At 43.8% G+C, this 7,537-nt stretch overlaps 1 long non-coding RNA gene across 1 annotated transcript; it reads right to left on the bottom strand.

Moving 5' to 3' along the window:
* Positions 1-361: 361 nt before the first annotated feature.
* On the bottom strand, positions 362-7,311 carry LOC103657975. The gene is made up of 2 exons (XR_567001.2): positions 7,177-7,311; positions 362-497 (listed from the first exon to the last, which is right to left on the bottom strand). It is a non-coding gene; the product is annotated as an uncharacterized LOC103657975 (long non-coding RNA).
* Between the last annotated feature and the right edge of the window lie 226 nt (positions 7,312-7,537).

The following is a 7,537-nucleotide window of genomic DNA, read 5'->3' as shown; positions in this document are numbered from 1 at the left end:
TTCCTGGAAGATTTGTCATTTTCTAGCCACAGTTAGGTCAATGTCACATGGCAGTATAAATATTTTCTATAAGCTTTTTTTTCCTTTTCACAAATTCCCTATGTACTGACTTGAAAATATGCCCAATACATCATATATTGAATAAAAAAGATGTTACAGAAAAAAAAAATCACATTCTTTCTTTCTTCCTTCCTTTCTTGTTTCTTTCTGTGAGGCATGCCCTGTGGATATAGACCTCAAACCTACTAGTAGTTATCTCTGGAAGAAGCTACTGTGTTAGAGATTTCTATATACTTATGAGTTGTTGTTTTTTTGTTTGTTTTACAATGACATTTCAGACTTTTTATAATCAACAAATATATCAAAGACATTTCCATTTATTAAACAAAGCATTCCTTATTGATTTACTCATTAAACAAACAGCCTCTGAAGGCATGTCTTCTGCCAGGCTCCGTCCTGGACAAGGAAGCCCAAGATGAGTAAGCAGTCCTTGGAATCTAGGAGGAAAAACAAAGAATCGTAATGTCACATGACCTTGCTAGCTTTACGTATATGTTAATGAATGATGAACGATGCTTTGTGAATGAAATGTAAACTCCATTTGGAACCCCATGGAATTCTGAGGTCCCTCACCAGCTGAGATCTTTATGGGCATAATCGGCTATCTTATAAGTATCAGTCAGAGGCTGAGAGTGGAAAAAAGAGGAGAACGGATGAGTCATCCTTTCTGGTGTTCAGGAACCCTGACACCCAGGTCTCTGGCCTTAGGCCAGGACAAGCGCACTTTTAGAGACTGCAAGAGTTTCCCAGGCTGAGGTGGAGGCACTCAGAGGTGTGATGACTTCCTTTGAAGTAGAAAGCATTCTCTTCTTCCTGGAAGATTTATTATTTTCTGGACCCAGGTCAATGTCATATGGAGATATAAACATTCTCGATAAGCTTTTTTCCTTGTCAACTGACACACGGATTGTCTCGTATGTACATCAGAGCACAGAATCATAAACTGTTTACTAGAAGGAGGAAGTTGAAGTTTTCCAGAACTTGCCTGCGGAGAATCTTCCTTACGATGGAAGCAGACCAGGACTGGCCATACCTCCAAGGCCTCAGGCAATGCCAGCTACCCCAAACAGCGACATGGGGGACGGCAGCTACACAGAAGAGAGCAGCTACAAGGCTCAAGCAGGCCTGGCTTCCAGACTTCAAAGACACAAACATACGTTTTTAAATTCAAATGACATCTCTTGGTCTGCCTCTCATCCATTGCACACTGATGCCTTTTGAGCAATTTCCCCCTATTTTAGAAGGCAGTACTACACACACGGAGAACTTCGTTTTGACTTTATTTTTCTGGCATTAAGAGGGCTTACTGGGGCGCCTGGGTGGCTCAGTCAGTTAAGCATCTGCCTTCAACTCGGGTCATGATCCCAGGTTCCTCGGATCGAGTCCAGCATCAGGCTCCCTGCTCAGTGGGGAGTCTGCTTCTCCCTCTCCCTTTCTCTCTGTGTGCGCTCTCTCTCTCAAATAAATAAATAAATAAATAAATCTTAAAAAAAAAAAAAAGAGGGTTTAGAAACTCATTTATTGCCATGATACTAATTACTATAATTTTTTAGCCCTGGCCAGCGTGGCAGGATTCAAACAAATGTGTGCTGCTTATTACAGATTCTCCCAGAGCTCAGGCAAACCCACTTTACGGGCTAAAGAACTCCTAAAATCCTAAACGAAGCCCAACAAGTGAGAGTATCCAGAACAGCGAACAGCATGTCAGATAGGCCTTTCTTCCTTACGTAAATCTGGTCATGAATTCTTTGCCCTGCTCCGACGTATCCGTAGATTCTTGCTGGACTGTGAGGATGCAGGCCCCTGCCTCCCCCAGATCAATGAGCCCGATGCTGACTCAGCCATGCGCCAGGCCCTGGCCCTGACCTGAGAACCTAAGGGTAACCAGCCACCACCAAGCAGGGTTTGCACTGACCGAAGCTACTCCATCAATCCATTGATCCAGCTTGTACTTATTTGGTACATTCACTGTGCCCGTAGTATTGAGCGTAAAAGAAAAAAAAAATCAACACTTCTTGGAATTTGACCCATGTGAAGACAGGTAAGATTTGTATGCAAATACATCCAGAAGAGTTCCAAAAAGAATGTAGGTGGGTTCTACAATGGAGTTCATTTTAAAATGCTAAGATTGGTTTAAGGAAGAACAAGTCACAGCACCCAGAAGGCTCCTTAATTAATCATAAATGTCAGTTTTGTTTGTTTGCTGGCTGGTTTGTTTATGGGCATCCTCCCCACTGTGTGTGCCCGAGGGCACTGCTTTATTCACTGGTATATCCTTGGTCTAACACAGAAAGCTGCTAATGGAAAGGAAGGAAGGGAAAAAGGGAAGGAATAAGGAGAAAAATAAAGAGAGCAGCAGGGGGAGGAAGGCAGTATACATAGCAGTTGAAAGCTTCATTATCTACAGACTGCCAGGATTAAACCCCAACTCTGTGACCTCAGGCAACTTACTTAACCTCTCTGTACTTTTGTTTCTTTATCCTGAGAATAGGGGAAATAATAATACCCACCTCACTGAGTTGAGCAAAACCTTGACTTAATGTTTGTGGCTTTAGAACAACGTCTGGACAGAATAGGCACTGAATAAACATTTATTATATGTTTAAAACCATAAAGAAAAGAAATACTCACCAGGGAAAATTAAGCAATGACTTTGAGAGCTGTTTAGGGGTTACAATGTGTAGAGCTTGGCAATTGTTCTGATGCTTTAGGTTCAGAGAAAAGAATAGAGAGTCAAGGCAGAGAGGCCGAAAGAGCCAGAACGAATGGGAATCCCAGACCTCCAGCCAGATGGTGCCTGCCATGAGGCGAGCGGGTTCATGGGCTCGGCCCCATCTGAGAAATCTCGTGTGTGTGCGTGTGTGTGTGTGTGTGTGTGTGTGTGTGTGTACCCACACTGCCATGGACTTTCAGGGTGTATAGTCCTCCCTCATCTGACCTGGAATTCCTCGGGAATAGGGGCTGCTTTTTTCACACTGTATTCCCACTGACTTGGCTCTATGACCTTGGGCCAGTTGCTTGGCTGTTCTGTCGCTCAGGTCCCTGTTAAGTTTAAAAGTGATAGTGACAAAGCTAACAGTACTGTTGGACATGTTAAATGGACAAGGTTTAAAATGTGCTTTGTGCAATGCCCAGCATGTTGTAAGCACTCGGTGATCATTGGCTCATATTATTATAAAAGTCAAGCATATGTTTGTGAAACCAAACAAGGTAATGATATAAAATTTATAGCTGAACTGGAATCAGAGATCATCCATGTGTCCACAGGTAGAGGGATGTGCGTTTGGCTAAGAAAAAAATGTTAAATGAAAAAGAAAAGAAAAGAAAAAAGAAAAATGCACCAGCCAAACAAGAATGAGAGCTACAGTCACATCTCAGAGAGACCTCAAAAATATAATGTTGAAGGGAAAAGAAGAAACAGCAAGGTTTTTATGGCACAATACCATTTCTTTTTTAAATATTAAAAGATAAAAACACAACCACATGACACATTCCTTGAGGCTATAAATATATAAATCCATGTTTGGAAGGTAAATGGGAAGAAAATGCATGAAATGTGTGGAAGTGCTTAACTACGCAAAGGGCAAGAAGAGGAGGGTAAGTGGGAGATTGTGCTGGCTGGGAAATGCCTCCCTCCAAAGATACTGGGACTCAACCCCTGCAACCTGAACATGTCACCTTAGTCAAAAAAAGGGGCTTCCCAGATGTGATTCAGTTAAGGATCTCGGGATGGGGAGGGTGACCTGGATGACCCGGGAGTCCCTCCGTACAGTCCTGAGTGTCCTTAGAAGAGGAGGCAGAGGGAGATTTGACATTCACAAAGGAGAGGGTGATAGGAAGACGGAGCGGAGAGAGAGAGTCAAAGCTGCCGATCTTCAGGATCGGAGTGATGTGGCCACAGCCAAGGAACACCAAGAGCCACCAGAAGCTGGAACGGGCTCCAGAAGGCCTCCAGAGAGAAAGTGGCCCGGCAGCCCCTTGATTTCCACCTGGTGGTATGGATTTCGGACTTCCGGCCTCCGGAACTGGGATAGAATCAGTTTCTGTTGTTTTAAGCCACTAAGCTTGTGCTCACTTGTTACAGCTGCCACAGGAAGTGAGTGATGAAGAGAGAAACTTAAAAAGATAAAGCCGCTTTACATGGCTGTGTGATTACGGATTGCTCTGAATAGAGGCTGATCGGCCCCTGCATTCCCTTGACTCACGGTTCTAAAAGAACAACGGAACAAACAAAAAACTGACAATGACCACTTAAAACGCCGTTGTTAATCATACTTCAAAATGTATTTAAACATTCCTCTTAAGATGTCATCAGGTAGTTCTAGAGGTCTCCCGTGAAACTTACTCAACACAGTTAGGGGGAGAGGCGAATGCGTCGGAGTCCAAGGGAGCAAAGACAGAAGCAGACATGTCACAAAACAGGAAATGCAGCAGAACAGCAAAGCTGGGAGATCACCCAGCCTCCAGGCAACGCAGTTTAAAACAATCCTGACATTTCATATTTTTGCCCATCAAAATGACAGATTTCTTTATTCACTGTAAATTTCACATTTTTCCTCACACTTTATTTTTAGCCTGCTTTTTCCCACTTAGCAATTTATCTTCTAAACATGACATTGAATGAAATGAGTAAAATAAATACTGAAAAAAAATGGGGTAAGATTGGCAGTATCCCACATCGCTGACGGCTGTGTCCTTGGAGGGAGAAATCTGGCAACATGGAGAGCCTTAACATTTTTCAAAGACTTTGGTCTTCACTTCAGTCTTACTATTAGAGTTTTCTAAGGAAGTGGTCCTAGTGGAGGAAGCGCCGTGATCATCACAGAATCTAAAATAGCAAAAATGAACACGACATAATAGCTTGGAAGAGGGTCCACGAACTCTGGCCTGTGGGGCCCACGGGACCTATGGCTTGTTTTTATAAATACGGTCCTAGTGGAACACGGCCACATTTATTGGTTGACATAGTGTTCCTGGCTGCTTGCACCACTCTGGTAATGCTGAGTGCTGTGAAAGAAATCAATGTCTCACAAAGCCAAAAACATTTATTGGCTGGTCCTTTATAGAAAGAATATGCTCATTCCTAGTTTAGATCTGCTGATTGGGTCAGGAAACTACGCCCCATAGGATTCCTGGACTATTTTGCAGCCCTTGAGAAAAATGTTCATGGGGAGTTTGTTAAAAAAAAAAAAAAAGGGAAAATGTCTCATGCTATGAGAAGACACGAGGATACAGAATAATAGGAACTATATAGTTACAGTTACGTAATCATGATAGTTACGATCATTTAAAAAAAGACTGCAGGGAAGTAGGACAAAATGTTAATATTAGTTGTCTTCAAGTGATGGATAATACATATGATTTTAATTTTGTACTCTCTCTACTTCTGTGCTTTTCTTCAGTTTATGGTAATTCAATTATTCCATGTGTATTAACGGACATATTTCATCTTAAAGTATAAAAATAAATATCCATTTAAAAATTGAAACTAATATTAAGTGAGCCTCCAGGGCACTAGATTTTACAGACTCTTAGATTAAAGATATGATTATGTATCATAATTAATATCTTCTCCTAGCACTTCTGGCCCCCTGAAGAGAACTCCTACCCACCAGAGTTATAGATTTTATTTCCATTCAAATTTATATGACAGGAAGGGCCTTTCTCCATTTTCACCCTCTTCTGGTGGGTGGACTCATGTCTGCCTCATTTCTGGAGCCTGCCCTGTTCTATAAGGAAAAAAGGAAAAGGGGGGGGATTTCTAAAGAAGGAAAAGAAACACATAGACTTCTGCTAAGGTGTGTTAATTCCACAGGCAGCAAGTCTGGACCTCGAAGTCCCTTTCCTTCTTTCCTGGATGATCTGCTGTGACTTGACACCACTTCCAAGGGAAAACCAGATGAGCTGAAATAAACAATGACAACCGAGGCCAGAGAAGGAAGAAGCAGACATGAAACTTCGAGGGCAGGTGGACAAGAGAGGAGATGGGGAGCAATGACAGATAAGTCCTTCCTTCCTTCCGAGGTGGGCTCCATGTAGATTAAAGCAGCCACAGGAGAGAAGCAGAGATCTGTTTCCCATCCCCCTCTGGACGTGTGTCTGTGAACTTAGTTCAAAGCTGAAGTAAAACTTCTCCCCTCCCATCAAAATGTTAAGGGTTTAGCCAAAGGATCATTCTTAATTCAAGCCTATCATGCAATGAGGAGCAAAGCAAGTAAGACAGAAGCGATAACAAAGTTAAACTAAAAAGGGGAGGTCAGCCAAAGTAGCTTCACTTCCCATAATCACTTCCTATTATCTGTAAGGCCTGGAAGAATCGCAGCACTAACTTTCTGAACTGACTGGGGAGTACAACAGTTCCCCATTCCTTGGGGGATAAACGGTCAGGGGTGCCGATTCGGTTCCAATTAGACACAAGTCACTCCAAATCACCAGGCAGCCCCAGGCTCTCATTCCTCCGCCCGCTCTGCCCGTGTGCGCACTCACCGAGCCAGAGTGAACAGCAGACAGCTGGGGCTATGGACAGCCTGGAAGAGTGAGCCAGAGAAAGTGACGGCCACAGATCCATCATCGGCCAACTTGGCACTGACTCATCGCATCTCATCTCTTAGCCCCACAAACAGATTACATTTAATTTCCTTCCTTGGAGCCAACAGTGGCCGCTAAGAGCATCGTTGGCTCCCTCTGCATCTCTCTTCCTTTATGAAAAATTTCCCAAACTACAAAGTGGGGCCTAGAAAGGAAGCCTGACCTGGAGGGACTCCATTCATTTGTTCAACAAATGTTTATTGAGCACCAACTAGGTGCCCAGCACAGTTCTAGGCTTTGGGGATACAGCAGAGAGAAAATAAAGATCCCCACGCCTGTGGGACTTAGATTCAAACAGGGGTGAGGGACACTAGGGAGCAAAGGTAGTAAGTAAATGAGGTTGGAAGATAATACGTGATGTGGACCAAAAGAAAGCAGGAGAAGGCCAGGGGGAATTGGGAGTGGGTGTGGAGGGGTCCGTCCATGTCATGAAATAGGACGGTCAGGACAAGCCTTATCATAGGTGAGCAAAGACTTAAAGAAGCTGAGGGAGTTAGAAAGGAGCAGCCCTCCTGCTATGAGTAATACCTTTTCAGATATTCCTCCCGGGGCCGTCACGACGGAGCAGTCAGCGTGCGATCAAGTCTGACTCCTTTTCCGGAACACTAATAGAGAAACCATGTCAGGCCCAAAGAGAAAATAATCACTACAGCGCAGGCTTGAGCAGGGACTTCCTTTTCTTTACCACTGAATTTCTAGAGCCTGGCAAGTAGAAACCACTCGATTCATCTTTGTGGGGTGGGTGACTCAACGACTCCCTGCTACCTGTAAGTAATGCGCGGTTCGAGACCCAGCGCCGGAAGACATTGGAGCCACGCTTCAAGCAGGGTGTGCTGATTTCCAGAACCGACCGTCCCCTTCCGGCTGTGCCCAGCAGGAGTTCTGGGTG

The sequence above is a fragment of the Ursus maritimus genome, unplaced genomic scaffold (assembly GCF_017311325.1).
Source record: "Ursus maritimus isolate PB19 unplaced genomic scaffold, ASM1731132v1 scaffold_11, whole genome shotgun sequence".
NCBI classification, from domain to species: domain Eukaryota; kingdom Metazoa; phylum Chordata; class Mammalia; order Carnivora; family Ursidae; genus Ursus; species Ursus maritimus.
This window is presented reverse-complemented; position numbering and strand designations above follow the sequence as displayed.